This window comes from Leptonychotes weddellii, chromosome 15, assembly GCF_054177405.1.
Source record: "Leptonychotes weddellii isolate Sample4059 chromosome 15, ASM5417740v2, whole genome shotgun sequence".
In the NCBI taxonomy this organism is placed as follows: domain Eukaryota; kingdom Metazoa; phylum Chordata; class Mammalia; order Carnivora; family Phocidae; genus Leptonychotes; species Leptonychotes weddellii.
Window position 1 is genome coordinate 563,148 of NC_138383.1, and position 20,058 is coordinate 583,205.

At 53.1% G+C, this 20,058-nt stretch overlaps 2 long non-coding RNA genes and 2 other non-coding genes across 4 annotated transcripts; 2 read left to right on the top strand and 2 right to left on the bottom strand.

The window, feature by feature from the left end:
- Nucleotides 1-1,742: 1,742 nt before the first annotated feature.
- Nucleotides 1,743-10,971, bottom strand: LOC102739311 (uncharacterized). The gene is made up of 3 exons (XR_014140317.1): nucleotides 5,999-10,971; nucleotides 5,840-5,912; nucleotides 1,743-2,092 (listed from the first exon to the last, which is right to left on the bottom strand). It is a non-coding gene; the product is annotated as an uncharacterized LOC102739311 (long non-coding RNA).
- Nucleotides 10,972-13,684: 2,713 nt separating this feature from the next.
- On the top strand, nucleotides 13,685-13,756 carry TRNAM-CAU (transfer RNA methionine (anticodon CAU)). Its single transcript has one exon. It is a non-coding gene; the product is annotated as a tRNA-Met (tRNA).
- A 282-nt stretch (nucleotides 13,757-14,038) lies between these two features.
- On the top strand, nucleotides 14,039-14,110 carry TRNAQ-UUG (transfer RNA glutamine (anticodon UUG)). The gene has a single exon. It is a non-coding gene; the product is annotated as a tRNA-Gln (tRNA).
- A 2,712-nt stretch (nucleotides 14,111-16,822) lies between these two features.
- LOC145717249 (uncharacterized) lies at nucleotides 16,823-20,058 on the bottom strand. The gene is made up of 2 exons (XR_014140319.1): nucleotides 19,981-20,058; nucleotides 16,823-18,352 (listed from the first exon to the last, which is right to left on the bottom strand). It is a non-coding gene; the product is annotated as an uncharacterized LOC145717249 (long non-coding RNA).

Consider the following 20,058-nt stretch of genomic DNA (forward strand, 5'->3'; position numbering starts at 1 on the left):
ATACTGAGTAAAAAGGAAAAAAAAAAAAAAACCCACCTGACTTAGGAGTTTACAAAACACACTTTCAATCTAAAGACCAAGACAAGCCAAAGTTACAAGGATGGAAAAAGAAGCATCATTCAAACACACTTTGTACAATCACTGGTGACAGTGGCGTGAGACTGGGCCACCTCAAGTCAGGACTGTTAGGAGAGACTGGTCCATAGTGACAGGGTCAGCTCAGCAGGAAAGTGCAAGAATCCTCAGTGCATATCAGAACATACCTCCCAGCGCGCCTGGCTGGCTCAGTCGGTGGAGCTTGCGACTCTGGATCTTGGGGTTATGGGCTCGGATCCCACACTGGGTGTAGAGGTGACTTAAAGAGATGAAATCTTTAAAAAACAACAACAACATAACTTTCAAATGCTCAAAGCAAAAATGGACAGAACTGAAATGAGAAACAAAAGAACCCACAGACACAGCTCAAGATGTTAACACTCGGCTATGTAGTTATTAGAACAAGCAGGAAGAAGAGTCTAGAAGGAAAAGAGAGTAAGAGGAGGCCTGGCCCTTCCAGGGGGAATGTCGGGCAGGCCCCGCTGGAGAAGGCGCCGTCAGAAGTGTGCGTCAGTTAACAAGCACCATGCTGTGTTTGCTTTGTGCCAGGTCCCGCTTAAAGGGCCTTTCCAGACACTGACTTGGGCCGTCCTCGTGGCGCCGGGATTTGACGGGTGCTGTGATGGCCTGCGTACCACCCTCAGGCAGCGCAGGCACCAGGAGGGTCACCGGCCCAGGCTAGCACAGCCCGGACTGCTCTACACCACTTCACTTGGGGAGGCAAAAGCAGGGCCGCCTCCACATGCCCCTCACAGTGAAAAGGGGTGCTTGTTAATGTGATAACTGTGAATTTTGATAGGCTTTAAGAAACAAAAATTCAGAGCAAAATCCAGCACAGCAACTGGTTTCTTTAACGAACTCCTACAACCTGTGATTGAAAGTCCTGTGGCCCTAAGCCTATAACCCCATGTTTCAGCATTTCTGCCTGAACTGAAATACCTTCACCGGGAGAAAGCCAGACCCAGCAGTCTGCGTGTCCTGCAAACGGAGGCTCTCCCTGTTCGGCTCTTGCCCAAATTTCCATGTCCTCTCACTACTCCCGAGTGGTGTGGGGGACCTGTGTCTGCCCCAGTTGCTGGGCTCTGCCCACAGCTTGCCTGTTCCATATCCCCCCCACCCAACAGCCCCTTCCCTGTTTATTCCCATGCCCCACTCTTGTTCATACAGTTCTGCCTACACGCCTCCTCCCCATCGATCCAATTCCCTCTTGACGTAAAGTGCAGTTGGCACTTGAACAACTCAAGGGTTAGGGGCACCAACGCCCAGCGCAGTCGAAAACTGGTATAACTTCTGACTCCCCAAAAACTTTACTAATAGCCTACTGTTGATAGAAGCCTTACCAATAACATAAATGGTTGATTAACAGTAAGTTGTATGTTAAACGTTTTATATATTGTATATATTGTATTCTTACCAAAGAAAAGCTAGAATAAAAAACTGTTAGTGAAATCATAAGGAAGAGAAAATAGATTGGTACTACACTGCAATGAAAAAAAAAAAACCCATCTGGGGGCGCCTGGGTGGCTCAGATGGTTAGGCGTCTGCCTTCAGCTCAGGTCGTGATCCTGGAGTCCTGGGATCGAGTCCCGCATCGGGCTCCCTGCTCTGCAGGAGGTCTGCTTCTCCCTCTGCCTCTCTCTCTGTCTCATGAATAAATAAATAAAATGTTTAAAAAAAAAAAAACCCACCTGTAAGTGGACCTACAGGGTTCAAACCCATGTGGCCCAAGGGTCCACTGTGTTCCCTCACTGTGGCAACTGTGTGTGTGGATTTTGTAACCTGTGACATTTAGGAACTCTGGGTTGGTGATGTTCTTGCTGCCTTCCTTCCGTTGTTACTTCATTTCTGTAATGTTAGGTCCTGTCTCCCCAGCTGGGGAGACTTCCATTTATACCTCTGAGTGATCAATGCCATGCCCATACGTGTCTGTCTCAGGAAATCGTGTAACTCCATTCATCCACTTGGCTGCCAGGAGCTGCTTTCAACTCGTCCTTGGCTGTGGGGTACACAAAGGAAACACATATTCTTATTTTGGCCAAGCTTTCAGAGAAAATATAAGGAATATTCATGAAAATATGGCCATGCTGATAATCAATACTGTAAATTTAAAAAGTATTATCATGGATGTAAGCACTAAATTAAATAAATGATAAATTTCACATTTTCTGGTTTTCTTCTTTCAGAAACACCAGTACTACGGTGTAAAAAATTATATAACCATAAACTCTCTGCTACCCAGCCTTCTGAGAAGAATGCACTGTTCTGGTTGTTTAAACGCCCTGGGCTCTAGGGCAGGAGGAGGCCGTTGGCATGTTCCTCAGTCAGCGTCTGCCCAGCACCCGGCGGGCAGTAGGTATTTCGTACACCCATCACATCGCTGAACTGAACTGCAGTCTACTTGATAAAGAAATCCAAATTTAGGGGCGCCTGGGTGGCTCAGTCGTTAAGTGTCTGCCTTCCCAGGGTCCTGGGATCGAGGCCCGCATCGGGCTCCCTGCTCGGCGGGAAGTCTGCTTCTCCCTCTCCCACTCCCCCTGCTTGTGTTCCCTCTCTCGCTATCTCTCTCTCTGTCAAAAAATAAATAAAATCTTTAAAAAAAAAAAAGAAATCCAAATTTATATGATCCTGAAGTTTCAAATCATTGTAATACAATCACAACATCACAACCACCTGACATCAAAACCTTACTGATGTGACCTGCCCTTCTTGACCATTCAGGGGCGTTCGGAGGGTCTCTCGGTACTCATGAGCATAATTACCAATGCCATTTTTCCACTGTCATGGTATACACAGAGAAGTACCCGTCAATATAGAGCTCACCTCAATTGGTTTAACTAACTATATTGGTATAGATCACTAAACAAAAGCAACAGATTCTTGAATATTGATTTGCTAAATGCCCTGTTTGATCTATAGAGTATCATCCCAATCAAAACTTCAACTGGCTTTTTTGTAGAAATTGACAAGCCAATTTTTATATTCATATGGAAATGCAGGGGACCGAAGAAAATCAGAATGAGCTTGGAAGAGAACCAGGTTGAAAGGTTGGTGGCCGTATTAATGTAAATCAGTAGAAAGCTGCGGTAGCTATAGGCACCAAATGAATATAAGATGCCTTCTCTAGGGCAGCTGGGTGGCTCAGTCGTTGGGCGTCTGCCTTCGGCTCGGGTCATGATCCCGGTGTCCTGGGATGGAGCCCCCATCGGGCTCCCTGCTCGGCGGGAAGCCTGCTTCTCTCTCTCGCTCTCCCACTCCCCCTGCTTGTGTTCCCTCTCTCACTGTGTCTCTCTCTGTCAAAAAAATAAATAAAATCTTAAAAAAAAAAAAAAAGATGCCTTCTCTAATTTGGCTTTTAAAGAGAAGATTTTGGTAATCTATAAGAGATAGCTAATAAAGCTATAGTAATCAAATGAATACAAAGCTGTAGTAAAGTTGTGTGGTATTGGTATAAGAATAGACAAGTCAGTGGAACAAAATAAAAGGTCCAGAAATAGACCTCCACATACAGAATCAATTGATTTTTTTAAAACTTTTTAAAAGATTTTATTTATTTATTTGACACAGGGAGAGAGGGAGAGAGAACACAAACAGGGGCAGAGGCAGAGGGAGAAGCAGACTCCCCGCTGAGCAAGAAGCCTGACGCGGGGCTCAATCCCAGGACCTCGGGAGCAGGGAGCCGAATGCAGGGCTCCATCCCAGGACCCTGGGATCATGACCTGAGCCGAAGGCAGACGCTTCACCGACTGAGCCACCCGGGCGCTCCTGGAATCAACTGATTTTCAACAAAGGTGTCAGGGTTATTTAATAGGGGAAGGGAAGTGAGACTTAAGTATGTGTTTGGTCTCTGCCCCTAGTTACTGACACAGAGCTCCTAAATCCCTTTGAATTTCCTATGTGATAGGAGCATCTTTTTTTCTGATGAGGTGACTCTGAGTGGGCTCCTGGTTGGAGGATGGTCACCAGGATGAGAAGTTGGAATGTTCAGCTCCATCCCCCATCCTCTGGGAGAGGGACTTGAGGTTGAGTTAATAGTCTGCTATGAAACTTCCATAAAAGTCTCTAAACTATGGGGTTCAGAGAGTTTCCAGGTTTGTGAAGGGTTGATATACCCCAACTTACAGGGACAGAAGCTCCTGTGTTCAAGACCCTCCTGGACCTCACCCTATGTATCTCCTCATCTCTATCCTTTAGAATATCCTTTATAATAAACCAGTGAACATAACTAAATATTTCCCTGAGTTTTGTGAGTTATTCTAGCAAATTACTGAACCTGAGAAGAGTATTAGGAACCCCTGATCTGTAGCCGAGTCAGAAGTGTGGGTTCCCTGGGACCCATTACTTACAAATGGCGTCTAAAGCAGGGGGCCATCTGGTGGCCCAGAGCCCACAGTCTGTGGGGCCTGCACTAACTCTGGGCAGTTGGTGTCAGAACTGGGTGGAATTGTAGGACGCCCAGGTGGCATCCACAGAGGACTGGAGAACTGCTTGGTGTGGGAAACCCACACATTTTGTGTCCAGAATGTTGTGAGTGGAGAAGGAGGTTTCCTTCAGGAAGTCTATCCAACAGGTAGCACTGGGACAACTGGATATCCAAATAATAGTAACAACCACAAGTGAGAACTCACCACACCTTACGCCACACATAACAGCCTGAGCTGGGTCACAGAGCTGTGCGTAATAGCTAAGACTAGGAAGCTCCCCACCACCAAAACATAATAGACTATCCTTGTGCCTTTGGGGTCTTAGAACCCAAACAGTGAAAACCGTAAAAGGGAAAAGTGGATAAACCAGAATTATGAAAAATGTTTACATTTTGATCTTCAAAAGACTATGAAAAATACGAAAATATGAGCCACAGACCGAGAAAATATCCATAATACATATGCCAGACAAGAATACCTAAATAGAATTTAAAAGAACTCCTCATGTCAGGGCACCTGGGTGGCTCAGTCGGTTAAGCAGCTGACTCTCGGTTTCAGCCCAAGTCATGATCTTAGGGTTGTGAGACTGAGCCCCGTGTCAGGCTCTGCGCTCAGCGGGGCGTCGGCTTCTCTCTCTCTCTGCCCCCCCCCGCTGCTCACACCAATTCTTTCTCTCTCTCTAAAATAAATAAATCTTTAAAAAAAATAAAAATGGGTGCCTGGGAGGCTCAGTTGGTTGAGCGTCTGCCTTTGGCTCAGGTCATGATCCCAGGGTACCGGGATCGAGCCCCGCATCGGGCTCCCAGCTCGGCCGGGAGCCTGCCTCTCCCTCTGCCCCGCCCCCCGCTTGTTATCTCTCTGTCTCTGTGTCAAATAAAATATTAAAAATAAAAAATAAGGGGCGCCTGGGTGGCTCAGTCGTTAAGCGTCTGCCTTCGGCTCAGGTCATGATCCCGGGGTCCTGGGATCGAGCCCCGCATCGGGCTCCCTGCTCCGCGGGAGGCCTGCTTCTCCCTCTCTCACTTCCCCTGCTTGTGTTCCCTCTCAGGCTGTGTCTCTCTCTGTCAAATAAATAAATAAAATCTTTAAAAAAAAATAAAAATAAAAAATAAAAACATAAAAGAACTCCTGTAACTCCATAATTTTAAAAACTAAATTTTAAAAAATAGGTAAGAGGCTTGAGCAGCTACCTCACAAAAGATAGATGAATGGCCAGTCAGCATGTGAAAAATGTGCACCATCTTTAGTCATCAGGGAAACGCAAATTGAAACCACAACCACATAACGGGTAGAACGGCTAGAATCAGTAAGACCAACCTTACCACGTGCGGATGATGATGTGAAGGAACTGGAACTCTTACACATTGTTGGTGGGAACACAGAATGGGACGACCGCTTTGGGAAACAGTGTGTCAGTTTCTTGTATAAAGTTACACACACACACACACACACAATCAGCCATTCCACTCCTAAGTACTTACCCAAGAGAAAGCAAAGCCTATGCCTGCAAAATGGCCTGTACAAGAATCTTCACAGCCGCTTTATTCAGAATAATCAGAAAGTGAAACAACCTGGGACACCAGGGTGGCTCAGTCAGTTGAGCGTCTGACTCTTGATTTCAGCTCAGGTCGTGATCTCAGGGTCGTGGGATTGAGCCTCGCCTCCAGCCCTGCACAAAGCGGGGAGTTGGCTTGGGATCCTCTCTCCCTCTCCCCTCCCCTCGCTCACTCTCGCTCTCTCAAATAAATAAATAAATAAAATCTTTAAAAAGATTAAAAAATAGTAATTTAGAATCTAGCACAGTTTAAGGTGGCCCTGCCTTCTGACGTGGCGACTGCAGTTCTAGAACTGACTGCACACAGGTGTCTGTGACAGAAGATCAACACGTGACTCTGACGTACATCAGTGGTGGCCAGTTGACTACTGGAAGGAAGCAGAGAGTGAATCGGCCGAGGTGTAGCGACAGGAGAGGTGAGAGCCAAGTGTGGTGCCCGGGCCATGGAGGGGGCTGACTTACTGCCTGGTAACCAAGAAAGGTCCACAACAACATTCACCAACCGCCAACAGGAGCCACTCCCATTTCCTAGGATTCTGTCCTTTCCCATTAAAAAATTAGTAAGTATGTCTCGCTTTGTAATTTCAATTTAAAATTACTTTTAATTAAGGTTGGAAAACATAACTGGATCACTTAAAAGGTAAAAATTGGTAAAATGTTTTAAATTCCATCTGATTTTAGGAAAGAGTGCGCTTTCTAGATGAATAATACATACATTCCTAACTGAATTTCATCCTAAACAAATGAGAGCTTTAGAGATACATCTTATAATACCAGTTTTTAGAAGAAAATTGATAAATGTACGGATATGAACTGGACCTGAAAGTGTTTCTAAGGCCTCCTTCATCAAAATGTCTTCTCCACAGACATCCCTCGGGGCTTCGGAGACGGGGAGAGGCACGTTCCCACCTGTGCACTCCAGGGGCAGGAAGGGGGTCGATGGGTGTGCCCGGATGTGCCCCCTGCACACACATCATGGAAGCCATCACGGAGGAGCTACGTGTATTTACCTGCTTGGTTAAGGCAATGCTCCCAGAAAAGCAGTCGTCGGAAGGTGACCAGGGGGCGGGCAGGCCCTACACAAGTTGCCCTGCATTCCTGTGTTCTCAACCATGTCTATCTGAGTTTGGGAAGAGCACTAGGGGGCCTGCTTGGGGGCCGGTATGAAGGCACGGGGTCCTCGTAGTGGCTGGGGTCCCATGGCTGGCCACCCCTACACCAGTTGCCCTTAGCATCAAGGTCCAGCTGCGTCTCCTCCTCCAGGCCACCTTTCCGAATCTCTGTGCTGACGCTGGTGTCCCCCAAAGGTGCCCATGGAACACATACAAAACGCAGACTGTAGGACAGACATGAATTAAACAGCGCAGCTGACGGTGGCTTCTGAACAGAGGGACCTCGTTGCCCCAGCTCAGCCATCCCTGGAGCTCCCTGTGGCCTCCCAGCATCCTGGGCACGGCTGGTCCACCCGTCTCCGGAGAGGAGACACCGCCAGGCTCTGACTCCTGCGCTACTTTACCGCCCATGTGCGTGTTCACTGGCACATCCACTCGGCAAGCGTTTCCTGTCCCCAGCCTCATTCCTGTGCCAAATGCCAAGGGCCCACCGAGAGCAAAGGGGACACAGGCTGCCTGTCAGGCCAAGGAAGGCAGGAGGACTGATGCAAGCCAGCAGCATGCCTTACCTGGAGGAGTAGCTTCTCACACAGAGCCAGCCCCTTCCCCGAGACCCTCCTCCCACCACACACACACGCCCAGCCCCCCACATGCAAGACCCCTGCTTCCATTAGCCACCCTGACATCTGCCATGCAGTGAGAATTGTTCCTTCACCGGAACTGCCTCATTCCTAGCTCACAGTGGGACAATCACTGTGCACATACGTTCTCCTGATGGGACTCAGCCTCAGTGGAGCTCCTGATTGCTCTCAGCACTTGCCTGATGCAGTGTTTGGGAAAGTGACATTGTGAATACTGATTCCAATTGGTTGCCATTTGTTGGCCCGTGCAGAAACCTTCCTGAGTTTCTGAGGGTCAGGATGAAACCCCTCCTCATCCTGGAGGTCCGTGGGCCAGGGGTGGGACATGGAAGAGAAAGCAGGCCGTTGGGACGGGTGCACGAAAGAGAGGTGATGCTCTGGAGAGCATTCTGATGGCCCACATCAAAGCTGTACTGGGCACATGCCTGGTCCCTTTCAATTCAACAATACCTGTGTAGAGCTACACCTGTAGGAGACAGACACCACTTCATTTGGGAAACAAAAATAAAGAAAACAGAGATCCTGCCTCTAAGGAATGGGTAACAAGAAGAGAAACACCATAATTTCAAAAAGTGGGCAAGGAGGATTTCTGATACTGGAGAGTGAATTCCAGAGGGGCAAGGAGAGACTAGAAGAAACTCCATGGATCTGGGCCCGAGTGGAGCTCATTCCCACCTTCATGGAGACATACAGACAATCATAGACATGCCTGCATCCATGGGTTAGTGCACACTCCTGTACTTCCTGGCCCTGCAGCCCTATACAGCACAGACCCAGGGACAACCCATGGGCCAGTCTCTGCACCCCGAGATGGCACAGGGAGGGATGCCCACAGGTCAGTCTCTGCACCCCGAGATGGCACAGAGAGGGATGCCCCACAGGTCAGTCTCTGCACCCTGAGATGGCATAGACCTGAGGACACCCTGTGGGTCAGTCTCTGCACCCCAATATGGCACAGGGAGGGATGCCCCACAGGTCAGTCTCTGCACCCCGAGATGGCATAGACCTGGGGACACCCTGTGGGTCAGTCTCTGCACCCTGAGATGGCACAGAGAGGGATGCCCCACAGGTCAGTCTCTGCACCCCGAGATGGCATAGACCTGGGGACACCCTGTGGGTCACTCTCTGCACCCCGAGATGGCACAGACACAGGGACACCATCTGCACCATGAAATAGCAGTAAACACCATCCTCCAACAAAAGAACCGGAACTCCTTGGAGAAACATGAGGGAACTGCCAAACTGAATTCCAAAGTGGCCACACCATTCTAGGTTCCCAGCAGCTGAGTGTGAGGGTTCCTGTTGCCCCACCTTCCCAACACGTGGTAAGGGCAGCCTTGTTAGTGGGTGTGCTGCATTTCCCCCAGGCTAAGGATGCTGGGCATCTTGTCCTGGGCTGACTGGCCACGATCAGAGCAAGGGTTTCTTGGTCACTGGTGGTGTTTTCAGGACCAGAGAGGTGTGTGTGTGCTGAGGGGGCCTTAGTGGAGAGGGGTAGGTTGGAAGCATGAACGGGTCCAGGTCCCTGCCTCCTACAGGGAGGGAGTAGCTGGGACGACCAGGTCAAGTCTCTGGCTCTGATTGTTACCACTGCTGCAAGCACTAGGCCACGGCGCCGTCCTTTTCAACCCGACAGTGCCAGGTGTTGCTCTGGGCACTTGGCACACACCAACTCACTAAACCCCCAGCCACCATGGGTGACCATCGAGACTCTCACTCAGGATGGTGGGAGGTGAAGCCTGCTGCATGGGGTCACATGGCTGGGGTTGGACCCCTGGCTGAGGTGAGCTGGCAGCATTAGGGGACAGGTCCTTTGCTCAGCTAGGATGTCCACTCCAGTGCCACCCCGAGGCAGGGTAGCAGGTGAACACAGCCCTGCGCAGGGGGCCTGGAGAGGAAGCTGGGGGAGGCGCCTCTTGGGGTCTGCAGTGCGCTCCACCTAGCTCTGCTACGGCCGGCTGCCTAGGTTCTCACCGGGCCAGAGGCTGCCCCAAGGGGGTCCTGTCCTCCAGCCCCGGACACCAGGAGCATGTGGGGTGGGGAGCAAGGTTTGAAATACTGAGCCAGCAGAGTAGAGCAGCACCCCCAACATCAGATGTCCCAACTGAGCAAAGGTCCTATTCCATGAATGTAGGTCGGATGGGAGCACGCTCATGTAGGAACATGTTCTGCACAAGGAGCCCCCATCATCCCAGCAGATGTTTTCCCTTTTCAGTGTCTCCGAACGCTTGTGCTGTGCGGCTCCGCTCGTAAGCATACAGCGGGAGGAGTCGTCTTGGCGGCGAGCCAGCGCAGACCACATCTTAGCGGTCTGAGGCCTCCTGTCCAACGTCTGCAAGCTGCAGAAGAAATAACACTCAAACTGGTAATAACACAGCAAAGGGGCCTAAAGGAAGCAAGGTGTCCCAGTGTCAGAACTCCACGCAGTCACACGAGCCCCTGCATGTGCTGCGTGGCTATTCTGTCATACCCGTCACAGAGCCCAACACCGCAGAGGGGCACTTTTCAAATGCATTTGAGTTGCAGTGTTTGCCCTAAGTTCAGACTAACTATGCATACTTCAAAGTACTGATCACAGGAAATCCAAATACAACCAGAAGGAAGTATGTTACTGAAAGGAAAAGCTGAAACGAGAAGTCTGGTAGACACTTCAAAAAATCAAGTGTATCACAATGGAAACCAAAAACACTAATGGTCAAAGTCATGAAAGGAAAGAATCATGACAGCTAAGAAAATACGGATAATGGAAATAACACAGAAATGAAAGATATTCTGAGAACCAGGACACTCCTAAACAGGACGCAAGAAAGCAGAAGGAAAGAAAAGCAGGAGGAGGGGCGCCTGGGTGGCCCAGTCGGTGAAGCGTCTGCCTTCGGCTCAGGTCGGGATCCCGCGCCCCGGGGTCGAGCCCCGCCTCGGGCTCCCTGCTCGGCGGGGAGCCTGCCTCTCCCGCCCCCTCTGCTCCTTCCCCTGCTTGTGCACCCTCAAATACACAGATCAGAGAAACGTTTCGTTAACTGTACGGATTCTGGGGCGTTTATCCGCTTTGTACAATGTGCGGTTTATCACCTTTCCTACCCTAATCCACCTCACCTTCACAACTAGCTCGGTTTTTCACCAACAGCGCGCTCCGGAGCGCACACGCCTGAGGCCCCGCCCTCCCTGCGCTGACCCTGACCCGCGGTGGGCGAGGCTCCCACGGACCTGGCGCCGCGGACCCGTTTCGGGGGTGGGGGGGTAAAGACGAGCGGAGTCCACGCCGCTCTGGTGGCGAAGGCAGGAGTGTTGAGTCATCACGGCCCCCAGCAGAAGGTGGCCGCCCCGAAGTCGCTACGTTCCTTCCCACGGCCGCGAGGGCCCAGCCGCCCCGCGTCCCCGGCCCCCGCCTAGGCCGCGCCGCCCGCCCCGCCACCCTGCCAGGCCCCTGGTCCCCGGGAGCGCGCAGCCTCGCCGCGCTCCGCAACGCCACACCGTCGAGTGCGCACGCGCCAACACACGCGCGCCTGCGAGGGGTGGGGCGGCAGCGCGAGGACGCCGCGACACGGGCGTGCGCGGGAGCACGTGACCGGCCGCCCACGTGACGGACGACGGCCGGGCGGGGCGGGGCGGGGCGGGGCGGGGCGCCTGTGTAGGGGTTGGGTCGTGAGACGGGCTGGGCCGGCGAGTCCGAGGGTGCGCGGTGGCAGACGCGGGCCGTGACGGGGGCCCGGGATGAATAAAAGGGCTCCTGCCTGCCAGGGGGACGTGGCTTGGCGCCGACAGCGGCGCGAGCTCCTCATCGGCGACTGGGCGACCTCACTGGCTGTGCCCCTGTACCCTCGCTCGCAGGACGGTCCCGAGATGGGCTCGGACGCCCCTTCCTGGGGTCGCTGCCTGGCCCTCACTGTGACGCGCGTGGTGTGACCACGAGCGGCGTCGCCCGGGCTGCGGGGACGGTGGGGTCCACGAGCCCAGGTCCGGAGTTAGGGTCCGTTCCGACGTGGCCTCGCGCGTCTCCTGCAGGGAAAGCATCAGCGAGGTCACCTGCCTTTCGGGTGGCTGGCCGTCGCCCCCCGCGCCCCCACAACCACTACTGGGGTTTACAGGTGGCCGCTCAGTCATGTAAGCAGGCGCTAGGGCGTCCTTCCTTGTCCCCAGGCCGATTTGGTCCAAGGGTTAATCAACCGTCACTGGGATGGCAGGAGAAAGGGTCTGACGGACATCTGTAGGTTATCTCGTCCACCTGATTGAGCCATTTCCACAGTGGAGACCTTTTGACGAGTTTTCCGGTGGAACTGAATCTTCTCAAATTCTGGGCCCCTTCCAGGAAGTCCGTCCACGCACTTACTTCATCAGCAAGGCTCTCTGACACCAATCCTCGAGTCCCTGCACCGGGGCGTCCATACAATGTGCTGCTCGGTGGGGTTGCCCTGTCTTGTCCTGAGGCCACCTTCCCGTCTCTAACTGATCCGTATGCCTGGATTTATCAGGCTCGGACAATATCCTCAAGACCCTGTGGTGGAGGTTCAGGCACAGCACAGCCCTGTGGGTGCATTTCAGGGAGCCTCACCCCCTGTGGCAACTGCCAGCCCATCTTGATGGCTGCTCCTTGTGCCCTGCTGGGCGTGTCCCCAGTGCTGTGGAAGTCCCTGACAGCTGGCTTTGCCCAGGCCTCCACTTCAGGTCCTCCTTCACCCTCACTCTCCCTTCAACGCCCTTGGTGGTCGTGGTTATACATCTGAGGTTATAGTTGTCCCCCACAGTTCTGGATGTCTTATGTTTGCTTCCAGATTCACCTCTTCTCTGAGACCAACCAGGAAGCTGGAGGGCAAGAGAGCCAAGGGGCTGCAGCCAATGGGAAGCACTGGCAAGGAGATTAGAGGGGAGGGAAGAAAGGCCGAGTACTCCTCAGCACTTTCCTGCTGGCAGGTGGCCTGACACTCCACTGAGGAAGACCACTACTCCTGTCTGGTGCCCACTCCATCTGCCTCAGCACTCATGGGGGGCAGGACCTGCTCCCTGGCCTCAGCATTCTGGCTGCCCAGTGCAGTGGCTAGCGGTGGAGTGCTTACTAGCCTCCTCTAACCCTGCTCATTGAGCTCCCTGCTGCCACGTCCTTTGAGCATCCTGGCTGACATTCACAGTTTGACCTCGGCAGTTTCAGGCTGTGTGTCTCTTTCCTGATGCTTCTGTTCACTTGCGAGAGGAGACCACTATCTACAACGGCAGGTTCCGTACATGCTTTTTACTTGAAAAGGTTCAACATGAAAGATTTTTTTTTTTTTTGCTCAAAGGATTTATATCCAGAATGTTCTTGGGGGAATAGTTCATACTTCTTTGAAAGGGCAGGATTTTATTTATGTTTTCTTTTTTCCACATTATAAAGATGAACAGCAAGGTGTCATAACACTTTAAAGCAGTTTTGTATTGGAGAAACAACTTTATAGGTCACAGAAAAGAAGTAGACCAAGAGAAGTAGAATTAAAAGAACAGTTTATTCATAATTGTGTAAATTAGGAGTCATTTTCAAATGATGGGGAGAAACATTGTTTTTGTTCCTTTCCAAAACCCAACCATCACTACCATATTACAGAACCTGCCACCACGGCCCAGGGACACGGACACTCTGGACTGTGACTGTTGTGTTTCTTGACGTTTTTGGTTTTTGTTTTTAACAGCAGAAAAGGACATGAGTTCAGAGATTTCTTTCCACAAGAAGTTGAAGGAGGGAAAACAGAAGTCCACTTTATTTGTAAATGGGCATTTGCCTTGCCCTATTCTGGCCCCTGCAGGAGCCTGCCATCCTCATCCCCCTGGCCTGGAGGGGCTGTGACCCCCAGACCTATCACAGTCAGGGCCTGGCCAGGTGGTGCCAGGGGAAGCAGAGTGGCGCAGTGGAAGCGTGCTGGGCCCATAACCCAGAGGTGGATGGATCGAAACCATCCTCTGCTACATGCTCGTCTTTTCCTGGGCGGTAGCCTGAAGACCTGTGCTGTCCCTGTCCCCCTTCCATTTCCCCATCAGGACGTGCAGGACTCATAGCTGCAGCCGGTTCCACGGTGTAATGGCCAGCACTCTGGACTCTGAATCCAGTGATCCGAGTTCAAGTCTCAGTGGGACCTGCACAACGTTTTGGTCCCCCTCCCCTTTTTATATCCTGATCCCCCCTTTGGTGTCCCTTCTTCCAGGTGCACTCAGGCCAAGGGTGGCCCCACGGTGGCCCTGGTGTCTTGTGGTTCTATGGTGTAATGGTCAGCACTCTGGACTTTGAATCCAGCAATCCGAGTTCAAATCTTGGTAGAACCTGCCTCACCTGTGGCCCTTTTGTGCCCACCCCACCCCCCAAGTCCCCAGTAGTGGGCAATGCAATCCTCACCAGGACAGTCCGGTACCCTCCAGATCAGGGTCTCCTCTTTTGAGCTCATGTGGAGACCCCTGGTTGCAGCCTCCATTTTACCCCACTGGCCCCTCCATGGTCACCTGTCACCTTTTCCTTGTGTGTCCACGCACCCAGGACCCCTCTTGTCCCTGAGCACTGCTGCCTGTGGCTCAGAGGACATGGTCTGGTGCAGGGAGGGTTGATTCTGAAACCTCTGCCCTCAGGGTGCACAGGGCCCCGGGACTCTTCTTGCTCCCGCTCCTAAGCACACCTCTCCAGAGACCTCCAGGTAAGGACCCTTGTGTGGGTGGCTCGCCAGAGCTCCTGCTCCTTCCCCAGAGGGAGCACATTAGGGATTTCCTGATCTCTGTCTTTTCAACATGCACTTCCTCTCTCTAGCTTGACTTTAAAAAAGGGAGACCAAAAGGGGCTCATACTGTCACTTTCAGGAAATGTTGAATTCCTTTTATTAGAGCAGATTTAAGAGTTCTGAGTAAAGGGAGAAGAGCCTAACTCTGCATCTGCTTCCCTTGTGACCTTGGAAAGACCCTGCCCTCTTGGGATATCAGCCTCCTCATCTGTACAGTGAGGAGAGCTGGATGAGCTGGTCCCCTGGGGTTCATTCCAGCTCGCTGCACAAATGTGATTTCAATCCTGCCCCTGACTGCTATGGGACCCTGGGCCCCAACGTCCTCCTCATTCCCATTCTCCACTTGTCTTTGTGAAAATGGGCTCATGTCCCGCTTGGGGCCCAGGTGAGGGCCCAGAGGAGCCTAGCTCTCCACACTGGCTCACGTATTATGACAGGGGCCTATTTTGAGGCCTCCTTGGTGACATACTGCAGGTATTTCCCTATTTGTGCATAAAAAAAAAATCTATGTTTTAACTGCCTCTCGAATCCCACTGTTTGGATGTACAATTACTTAACCATTCTCCACCAAGGAACCTCGTTAGGTGTTGCAGGTTGTTTACTCTTAATGCAAATGTCCTAAAGAATGTCTTGTACTTGCCCACTGGGCACCTGTGTGCGGTGCCGCTCAGGGAAGGTTCCCAAGAGTGAAGCTGCCAGCTGCTGGGCGGGAGCCTGCCCTTCTCGCAGACACCAGTACAAACTCTTAGGTCTATGTTTGTGTACGTGTGTGCATCTGAGTGCACAGAAGTGTGTAGACCTGTATACGTGTCTGTGTGCACATATACGTGTGCAGGTCGATACGGGGATGTGCATGGATGTGTATTCAGTTTTCAAGTCAGTCTTCCGTCCTGGCACTTGCTCCTCGTTTTCGAAATATCTGGCTTATCCTTATTCAGAAAATAAGGTGCCAGTCTGGGGGTGCCTGGGTGGCCTGGTCGTTAAGCGTCTGCCTTCGGCTCGGGTCATGATCTCAGGGTCCTGGGATCGAGCCCCACATCAGGCTCCCTGCTCCGCGGGAAGCCTGCTTCTCCCTCTCCCCCTGCTTGTGTTCCCTCTCTCACTGCCTCTGTCAAATAAATAAATAAAATCTTTAAAAAAAAAAAAAAAAAGGTGCCAGTCTGTCCAAAAGGACCTCATACGCTCTGCTTCCCTGAACACAGGAGTTGGGGTTCACTTGCTTTAGACAAGTGCTCTGGCCGGCTGGGAACAAAGCCAACGCCTGTGTGGAAGGAGGCGCACGTAAGTACCAAGGTTGGGCCCCCGAGCTGAGGGAGGCCACGTTGTTGGCCTCGGTTCCCTCACCTAACACATCCGACCTAGACTCAGTGTGAGTCAGTGGTCTTTCCACTGCGGACAAGTGTCCAAAGTCTGCTGCTCAGCTTCGGGCCAGCAGCTGAGGCCACAGGACAGCCTCCCGTCAGCGGCACCACCTGAGAGCCTGCGATAGGCAGTGCCCTCGCTCCACACCGTCGGCCAGCATCAAACTGATGGTGTAGGCAACCGGCGTTCTGTTCCTCACTCATGCAGAGCTGAAGAGTAGGGACCGGTGTCTACACTGGCGGGAACTGGCCCAAGCTCTAAGGCCAGGTGGAAATGGCATTAAAAATCTGGGCTCTGATATGGTCCAGAGCAGGGCACTGGAGGGCAGAGCTATTCGCCACGATGACCAACACGCACGCAAACCTGCTGGACACGTTCCCGGTCTGCTAGGTGGTGACTCGGAGTACCGTAGCCCTGATAACAGCATGCCTATGGAGTGGCCGCTGGGTGTGATGTCAATCTGGGCCTACCCTGTCCTCCTCCTCACACTGGGACCCACTGCTCACTAGCAGACACGCTGTGGGCATCAGCCCAGCCTGGCCATGGGGCCGCCCCCTCTTCTCTGCACGTTTGGCTGGAGTCAGGACGAAGGTGGCCATGACCCAAGATGAGCTGCGGAGGAGACCCAACACCCCGTGGGATAACCCCCGGTCTGTCAGGCTCTGGCCACCGGAGGTCTTCGCTGGAGCTGGAAGGGGCTGCTTTTGAAGCAAGAGGAACTGACCGCACACTTGGCTGGTGGCTTTGTAGGCCCACTGAGGAGACACAGGAGGACAGCTCTCCTGCTCTGAGCCAGTTGTTGGCTGGAGAAGTGCGAGGTGAGGTGAGGGAGGGCGCGCCCCGTGTGACACACCCTGGCCCCTGGCTGGGAGGAGCAGCAGGTTCACGGATTCTCCACACACAGACCCACTCTTCAACTGTTTATTCCATAATCAGTTACCGTAGAGGATGAACCCGATTATGAACAGACTGAAAGAAATACACAGTTTCACACAATACCCAGCTATCACCCCAGACAGGTACACTGGTACGACACGATACAGAACACGATGAGGGGAACGGAGCCCGCGGAGGCTTTACGGCATGGAGGGTTCAAGAGGAGCATCATCACTCGTGTTAACGAAATCCAAGTGCTTTGAAAATCCAAATCCAGGCCGTTGGCAGAGGTCTTGCATTTCAAGGACACGCGCTGACGTGGAGCGCCATGATTCCGTACATTTCTGGCTGCTTGCGAGCCCTGTTAGTGGGTCAACTGCTTTCCCTCTTCCTCCTTAAGGTGCGCTCACAGGAGCAGCACGGGCTGCAGGAGGAGAGCCCCTCAAGAAGCACAGGCCGGGGGGAGGTGTGACCGCAGCAGGATCAGGAGGGACGGAGGTGACCGCCTCTCGATCGCACGGCCTGGCTTACATGGGTAGCCCATCTCTGTCCTTCTGTCTGTAGGTACCTGGCAGCCTTGCCAGGCCTCCCCACCTCAAGGTGAGTCCACCTCAGTGGCTGAATGAACAGGTGCGTGTCTGGGGCCTACAGCAGCAGCACCCACAGGGCCCCCAGGTCGGCGGTCTGGTCCCGGGAGGGGCTGCCACCTGCCGCTCTCTGGCAGCCCAGCAGTGAGAGACGTGGACCACTGTGGCCAGAAAACCTGGAAACCCAGATTTGTGTACCAGCCCCCGATTCCAAAAGGATGCAACTGACTCACATTCTGGCAAAAACATCTCAGGAGAAATATAAGTGGGTAAAAATAAGAGCCGATTGGGGCAGACTGTGGACTGCGGCCCCACATGCCCTGCAGCGGCCCGCCTCCTGTCATCTCCTCCCGTGATCTGAGGCACATGAACCCGAACTTCTGGGGTCCTAGCTCTTCACAGGACACTTTCTGGATTTTTTTTAGGCCTAAAAGATAATAGTTTGTCTTCACTCTTGTTCTTTGGGATATTTTTCAGTCTTAAGATAAAAGAATACTTAAATTGGGGCAATCCTCCTCTCATGTCAAAATATTCCAGTCGCACACGTCACGAAGACATAGCACCACATCAAACAGCGAGGGAGCCCCCAGCAAACAGGGGTAGAGAATTCTGAAAACCAAGGTAGCAGCTGAGAAGCCGAGCGGTTTCCCTGCAGTGTGTCTGATGCCCTCGCTCAGCCGCGCCTCCCTCCCCAGGCAGCTGACGGAGCCTGCCTCCCGGCCAGGTCGACCTTTACCACTTGATGTCTCGGCTGACCGCAGGGAGCCCTGGGCCCTGGTACATGGTGTGCAGGGCCTCCTGGACTCTGGGGGAGTCGGCCCCGTCCAGCCATTCCTGGTACAGCTCCTGCACGTGGGCACTGGTCTCAGGGGGCCGCACAGGGACGTCCGCGTAGATGCCTTCCATCTGCCGCAGCAGCGCCTTGTCTGCACGCCCATCCTCGGTCTGGGCTTGGCCTCTGCCGTTTAAACACCCTGAAAGACAAGCAGGGACCTTATGCTTTGCCTCCGTTCGCTTTAAAGGGCATGGTTCTGGAGCAGGAAAGGAACAGCAGTGGTGTGCAGCACCGTGGGACCAGAGCCTGGAGCTGACTCTGGACGTGTGGGCCCCGAGGCCTCAAGAACCCCAGGTTACAGGCGCACAGCCCCTTACGCTTCCGATTCTTACCTACATACCTTATCCAGGAAACGTTTTTTTACCTAAAAGTGAAGTAAGCTGCCAGCCTCTAGAACTGGCTGGCTGTGTACGCAGATCTGGACTTCCAGAAGAGCAGGAAGACTGCGAACGGGAAGCCACACCACTAGCGTCTCATAAAGCCTCTGGGCGTGGGTCCCCAACTGGGCGGGACTGGGGAGGGGGCGGGGACCCACGACCCCGCACCAGAGCCCGTGCGCCCGGGCACCACAGCCTGGATAAAGGGTCCAACTCCCACGTCCTGGTGCTGTTTACTCCCAAATGTATTAAATAATGTCATGATTTATACGGTTAAGTGGATTTAAAAGCATTTGTAGCAAACTGCCACCCTGGCCAAGGCCCTCTCCACTTGTCCCTTGGCAGTACCCACCAGCTGCACTTTTTTTAAAAAGATTTTATTATTTTACTTTTTAAAAAGATTTTATTCATTTGAGAGAGAAAGAGTGAGAGAGAGAAAGCATGAGCAAAGGGGAGTGGCAGAGGGAGAAGGAGGCTCCCCACTGAGCAGGGAGCCCGACACGGGACTCGATCCCCGGACCCCGGGATCATGACCTGAGCAGAAGGCAGACGCTTCACCCACTGAGCCATCCAGGCGTCCCTCCACCCAGCTGCACTTTTGATCTCAAATCTCGAAGACACTCAGCCATGGCAGGTGACTCCACTCACTTTCCCAGGGAGCCCACTCTCCCAAGGTCTGCTCCTGTCCTCAGACCCCTGGCCCCAGCTCCCCCGTGGTCAGGGCACAGGTGAGTCTGCCCGGCCCCCACCCGTGGCTCAGGGGAGCTGGACACCCTACCCCCTCCACCGCAGACCCAGCTCACCACTGCCTCCTCATCCTCACTGTGTCAGTTCCTCCACACCCCCACATGCCCTCCCCTGAAGCCGGCAGGTTTTCGCCAGCACCCCGGCCATGCCTCCTCTCCTTAGGCAGGCTTGAATCTTGTGGGCCTTCCCCACTCAGTAGGGCACAGGTGGCCCCACAGCCACCTGGAGGCCATAGCATCCTCTCCCCGGACACCCATACCTACTCCACCAGCAAGTCCCTGGCCTCTGCTGTGGGACCCTGCCCTGGTGCCTCTCGTTGGTCTTCCCCACCGCCCCCGCCCAATCCATCACTCAGGACAGAACCTGGCTACAGGCGGGGCCACCTGAACCAAGATGAGGCTCTCAGCTGGTGCCACCCGAGCAGCGGCTCTTCTCTGGGACTCTGTCCCCAGGGACGTTCTAAGGGGACACCTAGCTCTTCTGCTATGTGTAAGGGGAGGAGAGGGACCACTGTGTCACAACCACCAGCGCAGCACCCACAGTCCCACAAAGCTGTCAGAACCGAACAAGGCCTGGGGTAGCCCACGAGGGCCTGCCTCCTCAGGGTCTGTGGGGGCAGTGTGGCCCAGACCCCGCGTCTTACCCCCAGGGCAGGCGAGCACCTCCACGAAGTGGTACGGGAACCTGCCCTTCTTCAGTTTCAGAACCACGTTCTGGATGT